General features: G+C 42.2%; 1 protein-coding gene across 4 annotated transcripts in view; it reads right to left on the bottom strand.

Annotated features, from left to right (window-relative positions):
* The window catches only part of COA1 (cytochrome c oxidase assembly factor 1), a 60,396-nt gene extending 41,966 nt beyond the window's left edge, over positions 1 to 18,430 (bottom strand). Inside the window, exons 1-2 of one of the 4 annotated variants that reach the window (XM_082045956.1) lie at positions 18,287 to 18,381; positions 6,087 to 6,297 (exon numbers count right to left, since the gene is read on the bottom strand). The gene's annotated coding sequence lies outside the window, so the exon portion shown is untranslated. Of the gene's footprint in view, positions 1 to 6,086; positions 6,298 to 18,286 lie in introns of all 4 variants that reach the window. The other 3 variants (XM_082045953.1, XM_082045954.1, XM_082045955.1) reach the window with 3 other exon arrangements.
* Between the last annotated feature and the right edge of the window lie 3,023 nt (positions 18,431 to 21,453).

Genomic DNA, 21,453 nt, shown 5'->3' with positions numbered 1-21,453 from the left:
GCCTCAACCCAGTGGCAGCATTTTTAGGGATTATTGTAACATGGGACAGTGGCAATAGAGTCAATGGGTCATATGAAGTGTACAGTTAATGAAATGTGGTCCACAATGGGAACTTAAATTATCTAAGTATTATACGGACACTGCTGCACTTCTATACTGCAAATGATACTTGTTTCCATTTCAGAGACTGGGGCACGACAGTGATGTGGAGTCAGGCTGAAGGACTCATAAGGCAAATGTACAGCAAAGGCAGGGCAATGTATTTATTTCAGAAACATAAGGTACTTGAAATATCTTTTCACTATATTTATTTTAAATCTGTCAAACCTTCCTTTAATATGCACATAGCTTAATGATAAATACCAACCATGTGGTGATTAAAGCCACACTGAGACTTTGATATTGCCATGTTAATATTATGCAGCCCAGTTACAGACTCTGACCCATCTAGGTTGTCAGTTTTTACAGTTGGATTCCACTTGAGTTTAGTTGCTGCATAGCTGGCCCAAGTATATGTACTGTTACTGCTTGTTTGTGCAATGGCTTCACTGAATTTCTTTTAACATACATTTACTAAAAAACAGCAATAGGCTGTGTTCCACAACGGTGTAATCAGAGTAACTGATGATAACAGCAGTTTACTCAGGTCAAAGCATCTAACTCCTACTGCTGTTAAGTCTTAGTTCCCATAGCTCTCTAACAAGGACACAGACAACTCCTATCTTAAGTAAGTTTCAGTAGGATATGGGATTCTGAGCCCTGCAGAAAGGGTTTTGTAGATGTGCTTCTCTCGAGCACTGGTACTTGAAAGTGTTGTATGCTTTATAACAAAGACAGTCAGTGAAGTACTTTTATTCTCTTTGGCTACTTTACTGAGGAAATGGCAAGATCTCTATTTATAAATTTGATAATTTCCGATCTGTATTGATTTTAAAAGCATCTTTAGCATTAAAGCAGCTGTTTAATGCATTTTTACCCAAAACCAGGGCATTTGCATTAGTATTCCCACTAGAATGTTTGTCCTTCCGTGTCCATGCATTAAGGCCCTGTTTAAAATCTGTCCATGTCCCTAATCTCTCTGGGGAGCTTTCCCTGAATATTCAATGCTAGTCCACAGTCTGTAACAAAAGATGGAGGAAAAAAAAAAAAGAAACAGAGAACAGTGTTTATGCATGAAGTTCAACAGCCTTTTCACGTAAAAAACATACACATACACAAAAGCATCTCAACTACAGAGCCTGGCATTTCCACAGCAAAGATCTGACAACATGTGCAGTTTTCCAAGATAACTAATTTACAATAAGGGCATAAGACTTCTTAGCTCCAGATGCACTCAATTCAGGCAGCCAGGGCCATAATAGAATAGAATAGAATGCTCTGACTCTAACATGGGTTTTACAGAGATGTGTTGAAAGTCTAGCAGATGGGTTATACAGTCTCAGATTTTACCTATATAACAAAGTAAACGCACAAAGCTGCTTACTGGCTCCTTCAATTCTAAACCATTGCATTTGCTCCCATATGGTCCTGTGAAGATACAGCTAATTCAAACAATGAGCAAAATCCTACCCCCCAGGGAAGCTGATGGCAAAACTCCCACTGGCTCCAGCAGGCTCTAGGTGTTGCTCAACATAAATGCAATTGGCTGAACCTGACTAACAGCATAACCAATACTGCAATCAAATTTGCATTCTTTCATCTATAGATTTTCCACCTTAATGCTGCCCCTGGTGCTGCTGTTGCTCTGTGGTTCTCGCGGCAGAGCAAAATCAGTGACACAGCTGCTGCTACCGAAACAGGGTTTGCTGCAGCCTCAGCCCATGCTGACAAGCCGCTCTCTTCCATGGAGGAGTGAGAAACCCTCTCTCAAATTAGGAAAACATATCAAAACATTTTATCATACTGGTAACTTTGTTCTGCTCAGTCTACATGCTGTTCTAACACAGTTTTCATGAAGGAGAAAATTGGAATCCTGCACTTAAAAGCATTTCAGATACCAGAAATTTCTGATTTTTACAAAAAGTTTGCCAGTTGAGAAACTAGGTTTTTTCCTCACACTTCTTCATCATCCTCATCATCCCAGTTCATGAACATCCGAGTATTCTTTCTGAAGGCAGTCTGCTGTTTGAGCAGATGGCATGGAAATTTTACAGTCCATTTCATCCCAGATGCCTGCAGTTGATGCTAACTGTAATGGAACACACACACGGATACATATACAAACACACATGCATATACAGATGTGCTAAGAGAAGAAAACATGTCTAAAGTGTTTTGATTAGGGAACTAAATTGGTGAAGGCAGATTCCTGAGCTCAACATATACTAGAAGTACATTCCCAAAACTGTGTATTTGGCTGACTTTAGGGAAAAATGTGCACTATGAACAACTAAGAAACACTTCCTAATTTAGTATTTATGGAAAATAAATTCCTCTGTGTCTCTCTTAAGCCTTAGCAAAATACATCTGCTCACCTGTCCTACCTAGTTTTATAATATAACCATTTGGATGGCCATATTCGGGTTGGTTTCTGTGGATGGTCACTATTCACCACACTTGACTCTCATCTGCAGGTCTTGGATCCTCTTGTCAGAAATACATGCGGCAATTCAAAGGTATGTTTGACCCATTCAGTTTCATAACCAGGGAATACTTTTTTCCTCTGAAGATTCTGGATTTAAAACTCAAATCCCCAGCACCGAGGATGAGGAGATGACAGGGAGAGGAACACCCAGCCTGGGACTTCCTAAGACGCCTTAAGAAGCAACATTTGACTCAAGCAGCTTTGCAACCTGGGCTCTGGTCTCTTTCTCAGTACCTTAGCTCAGTCCCTCCCCACAGTCTCCACCCCTGCCTGCTCTCAGGAGCGCCCCCGTATTGCACCCCAGCTTCTAGTCAAAGCACCGCTTTGTAATACAGCTTAGGGAAAGACGGAGGAGGAAGAAGAGAATAAACATATTTGAGGACTGGTGACTCAGAGTAACTAGAGAATGCGCTCAAAGCAAGTTTTGTTTCGTCAATGGCAATGCTCTGCTGTTTGCTTTACCCCTTCTAGACTGGGTCATCCCAATTCTTTTTCTGCATTTAATGGTGACATAACTAAGTGGCCAGGAGGAAGCTGTCTCACCTATCATAAAAGTACAGTATGCAGTAATCATAGGAGTCTACTGTTCAAGACAAAGCCGTGAACTCCACTTTCAAGAATGTGCTGGGCTGCAATTCTGAAGAATGCGTTTATTAGCGAACTCCTGTTTTTATAAGCCACAAATCGAGAGAGACACAGTTCCCTTCAGTGCTCGACTGGCTTTATGAATCATGAGCCCTGCAGTGCATTGCCATGAGACTTTTAGAAATAAAATTGTTTGTTCAACAGCACAACACCCCAGTTCAGCCTTCTCTTTCCACAGCTGCTGCTAAGTTTCAAACCAGAATGAAACGGGTCTGGAATTACACGTGCACTTAATGTCCTCTTAGTATTCACCAGATTCAGTGTAAAAGCATCATGGTGAGTTTCCACATCTGACATCTGCTTAATTAAGCAACATTTCAGTATCTGGCTACTTTGCAAAACTAGGCAGCTAAGTAAAACAGGTCTAGCACAGAGTCAGTCACGCGTTTTTTTTTGGGGGGGAGGGGGGTGGTGGTGCTAGAGGTTTCCCAGATATCCCTTATTTCAAAGCGGGAAAAAAACAATGGCCAGCTCTGTACCAAACCACAGGTCAATAGATTTCAATGGTCCAAAGTTAAAATTGGCCTCCAGCTAGCTGCACACACTTATCCCACAGGTATTAAACAGGAAACTTTAAAAGCTTAAAAATAGTTACAGTTATGAGACTTATTCTTGTAAAGAATATTCTTGAAGACTAGAAGCTTTCCTCCTTTGAAATGTTTGTGTTTGACACTTCCTCTGTAGCACAGCAAGTCTGTGTTTTTCTGTCTTGAACAGGCTGTGGGTTGAGTTTTGTTTTGCTATTTTGTCCTTTTTTCTTTCACAAATCAAGCTGTCAGCAGCATGGGAAGTAAATCTATAACTGGGACACGTAAGAACTCTGTTCTGAGACTGCATCGCTGCCCCCAGTAAAGTCGCCCTTGGAAACAAGAGCACTTGAGAATATCTTAGCACACAGTGAAAGGCTTTTCGCTATGGTTTATTTAGCTGAAAAGGGAAAACATAATTCAAGTAAAAAACCCCAGAGATCGGAGATGCTAAAAGTATGTGGTCTCTGCTGAGCTGCCTGCTACTGCAGGCCACAACCTCTAAAGAGCACTGTGTTTGAATATCCGCTTTGGTTGGGACAATGCTTTGGGGCTGAGAGATAAACCTAGTTTTCTTGGACTGATATGAAAGCTAAACAATAATATATGCTCCCCTCCTACTACCACAACCACTCCCAAAGCTAAAGGAGTCCAGCCCAATACCAAAGGGCCATGCTGGGCACAGCTGGTTGCTACACAAATTGCTTTAGCCTGCAATTTTCTTCCTCTGCTCCTTACTCAGAGCCCTGTATCATGGCTAGTTGCTGTGCTCTCTACATGTCCAGCCTCCATCCCCAGCAGATCCACCCCATCTGTCCCCAGGTGTCACATCTAGCCACCACTTCCCAGGTGGCCTAGTTCACCCAACCTCGATCTCCTGCTTCGCCCCAGAGCTTATCTCCACTGTCAGATGCACTGAGCTCAGCCAGCCCAGATATGTAATTAGCAGTGCAGCTGCACAGCCACCAACCTGCCAGTACGCATGTGGCAGACCACTTCTTGGCAACTATAAATCATATGTTGCATAAGTAAACAGTCCCTTAATGCAAGCTAGGCTTTCCACTCCTGAACCACCTAAAGGACATAAAAGCTTTTGGCCATGCAGAAAAGGGAGCAAAATGAGCAGTAATTAACTCTCATGACTACAAAGGCTAACAACTTCGGCACTTGCAAAGGGGATCAGAGGCAGCTGAGCTGAGAAAGAGCTGTAGGAGAACAAGTATTTGCCTGGGAGCAAACACTGCCAAAGTGCTTATTTTAGAATGAATAGTCATGTTAGTTAACTAGAGCTAACTACTGAACAAATAGCTCACGTTACAGCATACCGAGGTACACTAGATGCATCCTTTGATCTAATGACTGACAGACCTACTGCAGTGTTCTTTTTTTCAGAGATAAAGTAAAAAAAACCTCCTTCATAGCTGGTTCTGATTTTTGGTACAGAGTCCCTTCACAAATTAATAGGAACAAAACTTGTATGAAACAGGAACCTAAAATTGACTCACTCATTGCAGCACGAGATACTTACATTCAGCATGAGCATGCAGTATGCAAAGAAAAAAAGAGGAACCAAAGTAAAAGTTTTTTCTGTAAATCGAAACGTGACTGTTAACCCCTTACTCACATCCCAGTCAGGACAGGCAAGCTTTGGTGTACTACACAACCTTGTAATTTCTGACCTTTTAACAGAACTGCAGCCTCTCAGAATAAGGATTTAGCCTGCTGTTCAGTGGAATACTATGTAGCCCACCACACCCTACATGCCACTTACTTAAAATACCAGTGTGGACAATGAATATGACTCCCATGGTTTTCAAGAAGTAGGGGAAGAGAGATTTTTTTGGAGAGTGTTTTTAAGGGCAGCCAAAATTCATCCTGAAAATTACAAGTAAAATGTGTTCTGATTCTCACCATGCAAGTAAAAACACATCTCATCTGGAAACACACAAGAACTGATGAGTAAAAGTTTCTTTTTTACATGAACTACTTACACAGATCATGAACTAAAGGGATTTGGCAGGGATTAAAGATTCACTTGTTAGCTGCTATGTCCTTTAATAAGCTTCTTAACATCTATACTGACAGAAGCAGCATGTCCCCAATTTAGCAAACCAGGCTATCTCCGTCCAGGTTTCACTGCAGCTCTGGAGACCTGGATAAAGTATCAAGTGGAGTGAGTCTTCTGCCCCCTTTAGGGAAATGATGTACTAAATAGATTTTCTTCAGACCCAATTTTTGTGAAATGAACACTAAAAGCATTAACTTAATTTCCAGGAGCTGCACACAGTGTGTGTGGCTCTTTGTGCTCTACTGAGGAGAAATCCACGTACCAAAAACCCGTGTTGTGCTCCACTATGTCCTCTTCAAGTATTTCCTGCCTTAGTTCAGGTCCACAGCGAGCTTTTTCCTCAAGGCTTATTCAGCTCAATAGATGGCTTGCTTGTAAAGTACTTGACAGCAGCTGCAGGTTCTCTGCCACAGGCAACAGAGCCGACTGTCTAGCCCAGCCAAGCCATCTTAATCCCTGTTTCACACTCTCACCTGTAACATGGAGATGAAAAAAAGATTTCACCTTTCGAGCTAAATATTCTTCTACTTTTTAAATTGTACGCTCCTTAGGATAGAGGATTGACCACATACTTATCCAAAACCAAGCACAAATCACCCTTGGCTTTAATTCTTTGGTATCTCTGGATAAGAATTATCTCTTAAGATGTTAAAGAGCTTTAGTCTAACAGCTTTTTTAAAGTTAAAACCAACTGTAAAGCAGACCAGGCAGATTCTCACTTTGGACTCTTAGGTTTATATGGTTTCCACCCCCCTGTCTTTCTATGCTCTTGGCAATTCCGGACAGGTTTCTTGCTGGTCTCTTACGCTTGTTTTGTGCCATCTTACACTGCCATGCAAGCAAGGAGCTGCAATAACAATACTAACTGCTCAGCTTCGACAGGACATAGCTATTTTTACTGGATTACTTTTCTGGCACAGCACTTAAAGCACCAAAGGATTTGACACCTGTAATTTTATACTTGGAATAACACACGGCACTCATACTTCTTTTGTAATGTAAGATAAAAGCAAACACTACATATGTTCTCATTGCAGTGCTGCTGTCTGGCAGCTCTTTGCCTGTTACATTACAGAATAAGTGGAAAAGTAAAAGCTATGGAAAAGAAATCATTAATAGCTAGCTTATTCCTCTGCTAGCACTAGACTGCTCCCTGCAGCATGTTTCATAGTGTTTTGTCCAGTCTGGTTTTACAAGTTTCACATTACTCTCATTTATATCTTTAATACAGCGCTGAGTCCAATGTGGTTTGGTGCTGCTTATTTTCCTTGTCTTTCAACTAGAAGACTCACTGCTAGACCAGCTGTTCATATAGAGCCGGCTCCAAAACTACTGAAAAGATCTGGACTCCTTCCACTGACTTCAACATGCTCTGGATCAGGCTCACGAAAAGACAGCGAATACATTTCATGTAAGACTAAGCAGGTTACAGTCAGCAAAGTATAAAGAGGATTAGCTGTGTACAATCCAAAGGCATATTACTCTGTGTGCCTCTGGAACAACTGGCTAACACACTTTCGCTTTCAAAGAGAGAAAGGGCCAGATTTGTTTCTGGTGCTCTGCCACTAAGTCAATGCCATCATGCCAGCAACAAATTTGATCTGGAGTCTGCCCAGTTAGCCTCATTACAACTGGGATTTTCCTTAAGAGGACGTAAGGAAATTTATTTCCTAAAAATGCAAAAGCAGTAAGCAAATGCCTTCTGCTTTCCAGTTGAAGTTTAGGTCTTTAGAGAGACCCCTGTGGAATACCAGGACAAACACAATGTGTTTTGTCTCTTTCCTCTGTCTGGAAAGGATGGACCTTCTTTCTTCTTCAGAAGCTGAAATGGGTCATATTTGATTTAAAATACATATACTTAGGTCTTTACTTTTTGTCACCAAAACAGATGGGCAGCCCCAAACTGCTAATTTGCTTATAGTTTACAGAGCACAGATGCATCAATACACACCTGCTGTGTATGCTTTGAGTGCATGACTTCTGAGAGCTACAATGTGTTTTATCAGGAATTGTTTTATCAGTGGGGGATTAATTCTGAACAATACAATCGAATGAAGACAGTGGTGTGCAGTTATTCCTCCCACCCTTTCAAAGTTCACAGCAAACCATGTCAGAGTGAGTGATGTTCTCAGTTGCTGAGAATGCTTTCATCAACCAGACTTTTTTTTTTTTTCCTGCTCTCTCTGTTCCCTATGTACAAGGGACACCATGGCACTGCTTTGTTGTAAGATGTGTACAGTTATAACCTACGCTAAAAGTATGCCATTAATGAATGAACACTGGGTGTGTGTATCAAGCAGATGAGAATGTTCTTTTGATCTTCTGTGCTCCACCACTCTGGCAGACGGATGTCTAAATTGCTTTATTAATGCGTTGAAGTCTTCCATCATTTCTCAAACAATACTGAAGGAATAATCAGAATTTCATCACGCTTTGATTTTCTGCTCTTCCAGCTGAAATCTGGCTAGATGTTATGCAGTAGGGAAAAAAAAAAAAATGATGATTTAAATTATTTATTAATTTTCCAGAGGGTTGGGAAGAAGCTATCATGTGCTTGACACTCTCGGAGGCAGCTGTCAGAAGCTTCTCAAATTTCTGTTTAATTTCAAAGCCGTTTCCACACAATATGGGAGCTGTATTTAGCCTTAGGTACAATTTCAAAACTAGTTCAAGGGAGCAAGACAAGAGATTCAAAGCCTTTTTTGATAATATCTTAGCATCAGAATAAGGATGTTTAAAAAGCAGAGTTTTCTGAACATGAAGATATAGCAACACTTTTAGCCTCCAACACATGAATAGCTGGGGAAAACAAATAGCTCAACTGGCTTAAGGCCACAGAAGCATATTAAAGAAAGTTCATACGCAATTGCGATCATGTAGAAAATCCTTGATAACCCTTCAAAAAATATGATTCTTATGTGGTGGTGTGACAAAAACTGTTAATCCACCCAAATTTCCCCAGATTGAAAGACATAGCTATAAATGATGAGAAGTGAAAAAGAGGCCAAGTAGGGTCTCTGTTCTGTAAAAGAAAGAAATCAAACTACTGTTTCATGGGCAGCTAGGCTGATCTAACAAGTCAGTGTTGCAAAAGTGGAAGGTCAAGTCTCTCAATCTCCTTCCCAGCTCCCTGGTTGCACTTGCAGCAGCTCGTGTACTCCTCGGATCATTTACCTTGTATCTGTAAGCTGATTTACCTCACTATCACAGAGAAAGCTACCCACCTTTCTGCTCTTTTTCTTCCAGGCTAATAGGCCAAAGTGGCTAATGGAGGGGTCCAACACATGCCAGAACCAGTGCAGGGTAAACAGCAGGATGACCAAAAGCAAGGACTGCTGGGAGGGAAAAGGACTGGGGATTGCCACCTCTCTCCTGGTGGTAGCAACTGTGAAATCATCTCCAGGTGTCACAGGGGGGAATTAAAGAGAGAAGCGGAACAAGTATGGATCCTGATCATTGTTGCTTTGGAGGAGTGTGGGTATAAGGATGCAAACAAGAGGGGTAGGAATCCCATATGTCTGCAGTGGACTTCATGAGCAGAAAAAAGTTTGTGCCTATGCACCAGCTGCAGCACACCCACGAGCCAGTGGCTGTATAATCTATGTGCAAATAACTGCGTAGTTCCCCCATGAAAGCATGGGGCTGACTGCATAGAGTCTTAGTAGATGCACAATATATCTACATCAAGGCTGCTGTTTCTGAAGAGTTTTGGACTTACTATGCATGGCTGGACAGCACAGCACACACAGAGCTGCTCCTGCTTAGGCTGCTTCATGTTCTGTAACTGCAGTGCATGCTCATAGCATTATGTCCAGAGTTTCCAGACTTGCAGCAACTAGTTCAGAAGTGTCTGCTGCTCCCTACAGCTACCAGACATCTGGAAAGCCCAGACAGATTTATGAAGCCCTCAAAATCTGCCTAAATGTGATTTCCAGGTGGAAAGAGTAAAATGTGTCGGGAAAAAGAAGCCTGCAACATCCAGAAAGCCCTTTGCTACCTGTAGGAAAGCAAACATAGGACAACAGAAGTTTCAGAATGCCTGTTCTGATGAACTGGAGGCAGGGCTGGAGCTCAAGTCTCACCTTCTTCACCTGTCTTCTCTACTGACTTGATTCACCATAACTCCATTTTACAACAAATTTGAGGGGACATGCTTTCATATAATGGATATATGAGAGGTGTCTTGCAGTTCAGCTTCACAAATGTTCCTGTTACTGTGGCCATTACAAAAGCTGCATAAGGAACTAACTTCAAGTCCAGACACCTGTGAAGAAAATAACTGTAAATGAATAAGAGGCTATGCACTGATGTGAGAATCCACCCTCCTCTCTCCTTTTTATGATGCTGGCTTATAAAATTAATTACTTATGTACCTCACAGAGACGCAATACTTAATTAATATTTGTTAAGTACTTTGAAATTCTGAAGGAAGACTTCATACTAGTGTGCATTATGACTAATACAGTGTACAAGTAACAACAATGGTGTTGCTCAAGCAGAATGCTGGAAGGATATCTATTAGTTTCTCGTGTAAAAAGGGGAATGGAATAGAAGAAGGTTTAGGAAAACCTTTTAAAACTCAGTTATCCTAAAGGAAAATGGAGAAATGGGAAGAAGAGGAGCTAAAACAGTTTTCATAGGAATTTACTGTGCAGCGTACATTAACTGCTGCAAAGTCAGAGTATAAGTGCCTACAGCAAAATCCTGGCTCCAGTCAAGTACACGGAAAATGTTTCAGCAATTTCAGTGAGGTGAAGATTGTTAGATTTTGTCATAATTTCCAAGACATCCATCCAGTGTCCCATACACAGGTTTGTGACTTTGCACAGTTGCTTGTTTACAGTTTAGGTTCAGGAAATAACCTCATCAAGCTAGGGCATGCTCACCATGTAAAAGCAACTGCTCAGCTTCTAATCATCTTTCCACTACATCCCACACTTAGAGTAAATCTTTCCATTCTGTTTATGAATTTGGAACTGAGCTACCTATTTAAGTTTGTGGCAAAACTCCAATTAAATGGAAGCAGTATGGAGATCACTATAGATTTTGTAACAAAGATGGGAAGAAAACACGCTGTGTTTAACAGTGGTTGTAACTCATATACACCCCTGGAGTTCAATTAGTTTACTCAGAAGCCCATGGAATTTGTAATTAAGCCCTGACTGGAAAAAAAAAAAAAAAAAGAAAAAAAAAGTAACAGAAATACAGACAACTTATTTTTTCAGAATTAGTTAGTCCTCCACACCTAGCAGTATAAAGACTGGTAGAAACATACTCCTCAGCACTTCTGGGTAAGGCAGAGTTAAAGAGCACATTTTTCAACTGAAAGGTTTGCACCTGGGAGGCTGGAAGGAGAAGGGCTATAAAGACTAGCAGGTGATAGGCATCAAAGACAAAGTACCTGGGAGCTTCTAGCATTAAGAGAAGTCATTTTACAGCAGGGTTCTACTGCTACTCTAGGAAGTGAAAATGTGCTAGGATACAAGTTGGTTTTTTGTGTGGTGGTGTTTTGCTTTTTTAAAGGATTGAAGCCTGCTATTTGGTGTAAGGGCTCTTGGTAAGCTGTTACTTGCCTTTTTCCAAGTGGTGTGTGATGGCTTCCACTAAGGATCTCTTAATGTACTCCTATACAGCACAGGGAATCTTAGAGGTACTATTTATTGTAAACCATTTCTTAAAGTAGGTTTTCCTACTATGCTACATGAAGAAATATTGTACTACAGCAAACTAGCACTTCTAAAGCAGCTTTGTGTTTATGCATTTGCCATGACCAAATGTAATGATGAAGTTACATATAGCAACTTTCCCTCTTCACTTGTACTAGTCTGCTGTGTCCTTCTAATTGTACTGCAGGTTCTGAAGCACATAGGCTTTTAGTTTTCACTCTCAGTGCTTGTACAGCTGTGTCCACAAATATACATATGCAGTAAAACCCAAGGAAATGTTCCTAGATGCCAGAATTAAGCTTAGATAGCTGCAGTTCTAACTCACATGCAGTTCACTGCTTTCTATTTAACAGAAGCTCTAAGTGCTGACAGTTGCTTTCCAGTCCTGGTGGAATAAGCAACATCATTCTTCCATCTAAACTCAGTAGTTAAAATGGGTTGGTGCATGGACTACATCATGTCACAGCTCTCTGGCCAAGGACAGATGATGCTGGAGGCCAAGGCAAAAATTCAAGCCTAAAGCATTTTTTGACTAAAAGTTAAATGCTTGATACTTGAAGTCATGTGCAAAGAGTGCCATGTCACTTGTTTAGACACATAGGCTGTGACTCTTTTCTCTGAACACTCATTAATAACATGCTTACTGGACAACCAGTCCCATGAAACATGACAAATATTTCTTCAGAGTTTGCCTTTATTACGGTTGGAGATAATGGTGGGCAGGCAGCAGAGAGTAAAGATGATTCTGTCTACTGCTTGGCAGAGCTGCTGTCAGGGAAGGCCACTGAAAGGATGCTTACTTGGTGAGGTCTACATTGAGCTGACAAGACCTGTAGGATTTTTCAGACAATACTGTTCCTCATTTTAAGACTTCGGAAAAAAAACCACAGTGCTGCTAAATAACGTTTTTCATGGCTTGTTCTCCTCACTATATTTCCATCTCCATTATCCTTGACTTTTAACCTGGCTAGCTCTGGCTTTCTCCTACTGGCTTATACTTTGTTACCCAGTAGGCTGAAGAGCAGCTCAGTAGCCATCTCTTAAGAAAACCACACCTATATGGAAAGCATCTGAATTGCCGCTAAGAATATCTAATGAAGCCTAATAACTCTTAACCTAGAATGCTTTCCAGAGCAGGTTTCTGCAGTTCTTACATCTTTTAACTTACATTTCTGTGCCTGGTTTTAATGCTAACACTACTTTTATGGTTCTCTTATGCCATGAAAAGGACACAAATTCCTGCTTTACTATTGATTTGTGTCTCTGGCAAGACTTGTATTCCTTTTACCTACAACCTGCCAAAGTGAACTCTTGTTAGGCAGTCTAGTCACCCTGTATCTACAAACATCTCTGCATTCTGAGTATCTTCTTATTTTCTCTGACCTCCTAAGTACTCTAACATACATTTCCCAGTCTCGGGTGAATGACTTTTCACGTTATATTAAAATAAACATTGCTCAGATAGATGATCGCGTCTTTTCAAGTAGCCCAGAACTCGGTGTACTGCTCTGTGTTTAAACCTTTGATTTGTGGTGTTCATCAACACCATGTAGCCAGTTGTAGAGACTTCTGTAGAGTGCTAAAAGACTGGAATGCACTAGTCTGAGGTCTTTGGGACTGTGTTAGACTTCTGATGGATCAAACTTCCCCATGGATATTCCCTTTCCTTATGGGTCTTACTTCTGGGGGAGTTCAGTACATCAATTTATAAATATTTTAATGCCAGAATGATCTCTTTTATAATTACTGCTGGCTATATCAGGAATAAGTACAGGTCTGTAAATCAAAATACGTGATGCTGGGGGCTGTGTTCCCACTGTAGGGGTTTTGTGTGTGTGGTTCATTTATACTAGCTCTTGCCTGCTCTCACAGACTTTCCCACCTGTGAGTCTGTTAGGCATCCTCTGGTGGTGCAGTCTCTGGTGGTCCATCTTAAAGCCTCAGGTTCAAGTTGAAGCACAGTACATGGAGACAATCTGCTTCAAAAGCACACTCCTGGCTCTAACTCATTTAACATCATCAAAGTGAATCTATGCTAGTGCTGGAGCATAGATCAACACCTGCCAGACAGACTGGGAGATTAGTGCTGCCACTAATGAAGTTAATCCGCATCTGGAGAAGGCACACAGGGATGTGGAAGATTTCTATCTCTTTGTTACTTAATGGGAGAAGCTTGCAAAACCATTCTTCAAAGCAGATACTACTACAGATATGGAAGAGGAAAACATTCCCTGTTCACGTGCCTCCAGTTTGATCCATGAGAGGTCTAATAACATGATGGCAGGAGCCATTTTTAGGTAATGGATAATTTGGCTTGCTATGTTTAGTGTAGCAATGAAATTAATAGCAGGAATGAGTTTTTATTTGGTGTAGGGAAGGGAGAGAAAGATGGGGTAAAACCCTCTAAATTTTCTGCTGTGTACAGGGGATATGCAGAGTACTCTGAGGCAGCTCTGGAAACAGGGACTATCTATTTTTGCTGGCGGTATGCTGTGCAATCACTTAATGAAAGTATGTAAATACAAAGAAAAGCAAATTACTCTGCCCTGGGAGAAGAGAGGGTGTTTAAATACAACTGTTATTACTGCTATGCAGTTGTTAAACAAAAACCATCACTGCCACCCCAGCAGATGAAAGTATTCTATCACTTAACTAAAGACACACTAATACCAGGAAGCATCACCCAAAACATGCTTAAAAGTAAACGTCATGTAAGTAGCTAGTGGTGCTTTTCAAGTTGCTCACAACAGGGAAAAGACCAAGAAGCAATGCTGAACTGACAACTGGAACCTTGTTAGTAAAATTTCAAGTTTTCTTGTGTATCAAGTAGCTTTTCAGAAGTACATACTCAAATCATTTCTATTCCTCATGGTATGCTGAGTAGAAAAAAGTAAGACTGCATATTCAAGAGGTTAGTTCCCACACTAGCTTTATGGTCATGTAACTGCTGTTTTTTTCCAGAAACTAAGAAACAATACAGCCTTTTTCTGCAGCCTCCTCAGTTATGCAAAATCACAGCTCAAAACTGTAGACTGAGTCACTAACAGCATTATAGACAATTAGAAAAATTCAGCTAAGTTCCTTTTTTCCCGCCTCTTCCTTCCTCCTAACTTGAATATGCAAGCATTTCAAGATCAAATGTTTGCATGCATCTGTTGTTGACTTCTGTTTCTGTGGCACTTGTACAGTTTGGAGTTGGACAAGCCTGCACAAAAGTAGGCTAGAGCTGATGTGGCCTTCAGATCTGTATCCCTCCTAATTCTCAGAACAACCACAAGCTGGGCTGCTACCAAATCATTCTCGGAGCTGCTCTAAGGGTTTGCTGCAGACCAGGTAAGGTAGTTGTGAAGGGTGCACTTGCCCCCTTGACCAGACTGGTGGTGGTTTGGTGCCAGCTCCAAAGGACGCAAAGGCCTGAGCTAATGCCAATCCATGAACTCCTCTAGTTCACCACAAAGGAGCAGTGACACATGGATCACCGATGCCTATGAGCCTGAACACTGATCATGCGGTAGACATATGAATAGCGAGTGGCTTTTCCAAGACTCATTTATCAAGGAACAAAGAAATCCGTGGGTACAAGGAGTCTCGTGTGTACCTTTCCACTGCATATGATTTGACTACAAGCCAACCACTTTAATCTATAAATATGACAGCCTACATGAGCCTTCTTTGAGCTCTCTCTGCTAGGCAGCGTGGCTGCATGGTGGTGATCTCCCCTTGAGCTGCTGGGACACCTCTCAAGGTTGCTCCTCAAGGCAGAGAGACCTTTTGCCAATGGCGGATCTTTGGTAAGTGACTGATATCATGATACCCTGTAGTACAGTAACTTTGATTTTTGCCTTGGTAAGTTTGATTGCATGCTGAATTTATACCAATGGGACATTATAAAACTATGTGGCTACTCAGTATTAATCATTAGAACCTCTGTATTCCTTACCCTTATTCCTTATGTCTCTACTCTTAGACATAAACTGTTGATCCAGTTGGGACTAAGACTGGACCTAGCTGCACTTGGCTCCCTAAGGCATTTAGAAAGCAAGAGGGTCCATTCCAAATCGCATGACTCAATGGGGAGGGTTTTTCTTATGCTTTGCATCTCCAGTCCCTGTGCACATCATTCTAACTTGAGGCTAATTCAATTTTCCTCTGTGTATTTCCTCCATTGCATTCATTGGACTCTGTCAAATTATTATTTAACCACAATAAAACATATTGCTGCTTCTTTCTTTTGAGTGAGTTGCATTCCACTCATCCATGACAGTAGTACAGGCAAAGAGAAACTGCTGTGCAATGACGATACCTGCACAGAGCTGTTATTTAACAGATAAGTTTCATTCACCTGTGCTGGCTTAACTGTGGCACTTGTAAAAGCGAGATCAAGTGCCCTAACAGCCATATTGTTAGGTAAGACATGCGTGGGCCTGCCTCTTTGTGCGAGCTACAACACCTCAGGTGCCTTAAGTGTAGTGAAAACAAACCCCAGCATCAGCTCTTCCTCCTGCTTGGTTTTATGTTGTGGTTACAGCTGCAAAGGTAAGGATGTTATTTTGCTCCTTTTGCTCCTCTGGCATTGAGTCAAAACTCAGAAGTTTGTATTAGAAAAGTGGCCTGGAAAGTACTATATTAACAGACATGCAAAGCCTCTGACTTCTGGGGAATAAACAGCTTTGAAGTAAAATATGTGCAGCAATAATCCATGCACACTTGATTAGTTTCAGAACTGCAAGAGTGAAGGACTACTTGAAAAAGCTGTAAGGTAGTAATGAAGGGTTTGGGGTTTATTTTTTTCTTCTAATCCCAAAAGCTCCTTATCTCCATTCTCCATGTATTTGATTCAATTTACATTGGTCTAAATTAAAGCTCATCTAACAAAAAACTTGACACATTAAGTTTGATTAACCTCTTCACCCCCCTTCTTCCTCAGGGGAATAAATGCATCAACTTTAAAATTGCTACATTGCTTGTCTAAGATAACTTTTCTTTGCACTTTGTATTTAATGGAATTTGGCTGATTTGGGATATTTTAGTACCTTAAACTATTATGTTGAGACAGTGAGAGCAGTAATTCTTGTGAAGTCTTAACTAGGACAAAATGATCTCTAGGCACTAAGCTGCCACAAAGGCAGCATTTTGTTATCTGTCAACATGCACACGTCTGTCCCTACCACACCCCCAGTCAAGTTTAAGAAGAACCCTTAACATGGGCTCCAGCACGACAGGAAACATTGTTCTACTGCTCAAATTTGTGTCAAAGCTTAGACTCAAAGAGTAGGTGCAGTTTAACACTGCATTAAAGTTCAGCTGTGAGTTGCTGCTGGAAGGGGTACTCATGCTCACTTTCCTTCCCTTCTGCTGGATTGTGCTGCTGTGGTGTATGCCAAGTCCACAAAACCTTGATGCACCGTAAAACTAACTTTCAAAAAGCCAGCTGATCCCTAAACCTGATAGAGGTACAGCGGGATGTACAGCTGGGTAGTGGAATAGGGCCATCTTGCTGTCACAGCCTGCTATTGCTCCAGACTGTGAGGCTGACCTAACAGGGGCTGCTCATTTTACATTTCAGTGCTTCAGTTTATCAAAACCTGGCACTAGAAGAAGCAATCCAGCCCACTCTTATACCTCATGCTGCATGCTCCCTTCTTGTACTTTCAAGAGTTAATGTAAATCGGCAGAAAGTAACTGATTTGAGTCAAAACCAGCTAAGCTGGAGGGCTGAAGGAGCTAGCCTCACCAATCAAAAGGGATGCAAAAGCTTTGTCTGATCTAGTTATGGAAGCAATCCTAAACTGGAGAGTTTATATATATATATATATATATTTTTTTTTTTTTAAGAGAAAGAACCATAGCAATTCCTCTTTTTCATTGTGTTAGAATATTAAACATGCTCAAGACAACTTGATCCCTCCTCAAGTTGTACCAAATGCGGAAGCAAATTTATTATAGTTTTTGTACTATGTGGATAAGCTACTGAAACCGACTTCCTTTACAGTTGCCTTGTTTTTTCAAACTTCTGATACCTGTGGTTCTGTCACCAGGTTTTCCAGGGCTCAGAGCACTGTGGGCCTGTACTTGTTTTAACTTTTCCTTGGGCTGAGGTACGGTTTGCCTGCCATGGCCCTTTGTGCCCCTTGGCCGTGGGGCAGAAGTGATGGCACCCCGTGCCTCCTCCATCTCAAACCCACCTGCGTGCGAGCTCCCTTGGGCAGTACCTTCTCTGGAAATGACTTTTAAATAGATGAAACCAGCATTAGAGGAGCACGCTTTTACAGCAGCTTGAATACTTCATGCGCATCAGGCTTTGTTTTTACCTTACTAAATAGGTTTGCCTCGCACCCCACTTCTAAAAGCAGGTGAGGTGTACTTGAAGTGCAGTTATGTCAACGTGGCCCTGGTAAATACACTGTGAGATGATATGTGTATAATTATTAGCCTTGTTCATCCTCTTACGGGTCTTAAACTCCTCGCTTAGCAGGCCTGTGGCCACCTGGCCGCACGGCTCCCCTCACCCTGATGACACCCGGTTAGTGCCTCTGTTTTCACCCCTACCGCCTTCCTAAGTGTCTGCTGTTTCCTGTAACTTATTCACAGAGCCGGAGAAGCCCTGTTCGACCTTCCCCAGTGCAAACTCACCACCGCGGCCCCTTCCCGCCTCCCGCTGCCTCACTGCCCCCTCCCGCGTCGCCATTTTGGGCAGCGCCAAGCGCGCCGGCGGGCGGGGGGAATTCACTCGGGTACCCCGCCGCCCACAGGGGCCGTAACCACGTCCCAGCCTCGGCTGCCCCTCCCCACTCACGGCAGCGGCGGTCAGCGGAAGCGCTCACGCGTGGGCCGTGGGGGCCGCCATTGCCGCGGCCTGCGGTGCCGGCAGGGGGCGCTGCCGGCGGCCGCAGCTGAGGGGAGGGCGCTGCGGTGGTTGTGGCGGCGGCTCCGTCCCGCTGTGTTCCGAGCAGGGGGTGGTTTCTGAGGGTCCTCTCCTCGGAGGCACGGCTGGAGGGTCCCTCGGTCTGTGCCTCGCCCTTTTTGCGGAGGTGGCGGGTGTCCCGTAGCCGTGGCCTCGGCTGTGGGGGGTGAATAGGGGGAAACTTGTGAGGAGACGGCTGCGGTTCCCAGCCGGCTGCCGTGGCAAAGCGCGGGCCTGCCTGTAACCCAGATCCTGTCAGCTCCTCAAGACAAACAGTATTCCCTGAAAAGAAAACTAACAGTTTCAGAACAAATACGAGGCCTTGGTACTTAGTTTCAAAATGTTCTTTAAGCTCCAATGATTGTTTGCTGCTACCCTTATCTACAGTCATGCTGAATAAAGCTATTGCTAAATGGAAAGTTAAATGTATTCACGAGGTGTTAATGCCTACATCTTATTATTTGCAGTCTCTCAGAGAAAGCAAAAGTAACTACAAATAGTGCTATGCCAGAACCTGGCTTCTAGACCAACGATGTTGCTTCAGCATGCAACGAACTGGTTTATTCTAAAGTGATCACAGTTGTGGACAAGAGGTTTTGTATTTGAATATGGTATGTCTTTTGGTCCATGTGAAAACAAATCTGAATGTTAAATTTATTTTCTGACACTTCGGAGTTACTGTTGCTCTTCCCATTTTCTTTAGGTCAACATATGGTTGATAACAAAGCGCGGGCCTCCCTGTAACTCAAATCCTGTCTGCTCCGTACAGATAATCCCAAATTCACCCGAACTTGCTGCCTAGTTCTGAGATCTGCTCTCTTTTGTGGTGGTTTATTATTTTCCAGGCCAAGCCCCAATCGGGGACACCATAAAAACGCTCTTCTGCATTAAAATTGGAACACCCAACAATTTCTGTAAGCGTCTTTCCAGCAATCCCCAAAGATAACTTTCTGGATTTTATCTGATGATCTGTTTCCCTACACTGATGTGCATATTTAACTTGATTACTGCTGTCTTTATCTTATCTTTTTCATTCAAAATTTATCCCTCATCATTGTACCACATAAGCCAAAGCCACGGTGGTGTTTATTTAAGCAAGTTGTCCAGGGCTGTCACTGAGCTCAGCACGCAGGCTGTAGCATTTGTAAAGTGTGCATGAGCACTGCTGGATTACAGGGCCCCAAGTCTTGACTCACAGGTTCTGATTAATCTGAAATTAAGCCATGAGTGTACCAATAGAGTGTATTTCGCTGCTGTTTCTTACTGCGTTGTACCTGCTTTCTTATTGTCTGTGCGTCCTGGCTGAGGAGTCAAATCAGCCATTCTCAGGGCTCTTCCCAAGCCAGTTTCTTCTATTATCCAAGTAGTTTCCAGCTTTTTACCTTTTTTTTTTTTTTTCTTTTGGTCTTACCATTCTGATTTAATGGAATATTATGCGCTATTGAATTATCCCAAATAAAATTGTTCCTTCCTGTGGAGGTCTTCTAGTGGTTGCTAGTCAACCCCTGTTGTCACAATAATGATTATATTATTTTGCATTGCTTAGTTGTTCCTAACAAAATAATTGAGAAGTGGGAGTTTGCTAGGTTGTAGCTGAAGTTAATTAATACATCTGCTTGCTAGGACTTGTAACACTCGTAGGACTGCGGAAGGTGAGAGCAGGGAGAAACATGGCATGGAAAAAAAAATCAGCAGAACAAAACGATGTGCAGATATGACAAAAAAATGGACCATGAGAAATACAGGACAAAAAAGGGAACGGGTGACCTAGGCTACTGGGAAATCTTCCTGCGCTCTGGTAGAGGCTGTTTTGTATGCAAAGCTGCAAGTTTTTTAACCTCTCTCACCTCCTGCCTTTCCACTAACATCCCTTCTTTGTGGGAACCTGTTGTCTTTACCTTCAGGGGTGGTCTGACTCCCACATACCCAATTATTCTCTAAAAAAATCTATTTCATACATTTCAGACCTGAAGAAGGATTTTGTGCCAAAAACTTGTCTGTTGTTCCCAGCTATGCCTGTGTTGGCCTAACTACCCCTGCAGGCCTTCCCCTTGTAATTTTTCAATGATGAAAGCTATATAATATCCATCCAATTTTAATGAAGTTTTATTGTTATCGAAAGGCACTCGTTATTTATAGATACTGACTCTGCTATTTCCATATGGAAAGAGAAACACACTGTGTAAGATATCAATATAGCAGTAGAGCTGTGCCCATGCTGGGGGATATTTCCTGCTGCTTCTTCCAAGGCTGGCGTTTGCCCCTGCCCACTCTCACCACCCTGGGGACCCTAGCTTCTCTTGCCATGCCGGCTGCTCATCTCATGGCCACAAGTGGCTCCCCTATGTCTCATTTCACCTCTGGAGGAGCTGCTCCCTCCACCCCCTGAATCTTGACCAGGTATGGAGTTCAGTTAAATCTTGGTTTTGTTATCTGGCTGCCTGAATAAATCAACAAATGTATGGCAGAGCAAGCTCGAGGCGGTGTACAGGGATCAAACAGCAAGTAGTTACCTGGCTGGTTTACGCTAACCTAACTCCACAGTGTGCTGGAAAGAGGCAGATAGGCCCTCCTGTTTGGCTGCATTTTGCCACTCCCGCTTTGGGAGCTGATCAATCTGGGAAGCATTTTTTTTTCTTTTTGTACAATGTTAATTATGAGATTGGATAGGTCCTGCATCCTGTAGAACACGTGGCTGTACAAATGTGAGCACTGTTAATGAATTTAAAGGCTCTGAGTTACATCTGCCTCTAATCACTCCCACATTCATTCTTTCATATGTTCTGCCTTTCATTATGGTTTCCTATCATGCTAATTGATTCATTACTTTCTGCTAAGCATACAGTTGCTGTGCTAGTCATTAGCAATCCTGTATGTTGAACTCATGATGTATATCTTTAGATGCTGTATCTCCTGGTCTGCCAATGCAATAGCATACATATGTTGCAGACCATCATTCATGGTTTGATGGACTTTAATATTTCTGCTCCTTAGTCTTGTATGGAATTCTTCAGTCGCTCACTGGAATTCCTCCTTATTGCAGTTATGTAACAACTGTA

This window comes from Streptopelia decaocto, assembly GCF_964273445.1.
Source record: "Streptopelia decaocto genome assembly, chromosome: 2".
Lineage (NCBI taxonomy): Eukaryota > Metazoa > Chordata > Aves > Columbiformes > Columbidae > Streptopelia > Streptopelia decaocto.
The sequence above is the reverse complement of the archived record's forward strand: the minus strand, read 5'-3'. Positions and strand labels throughout refer to the sequence as shown.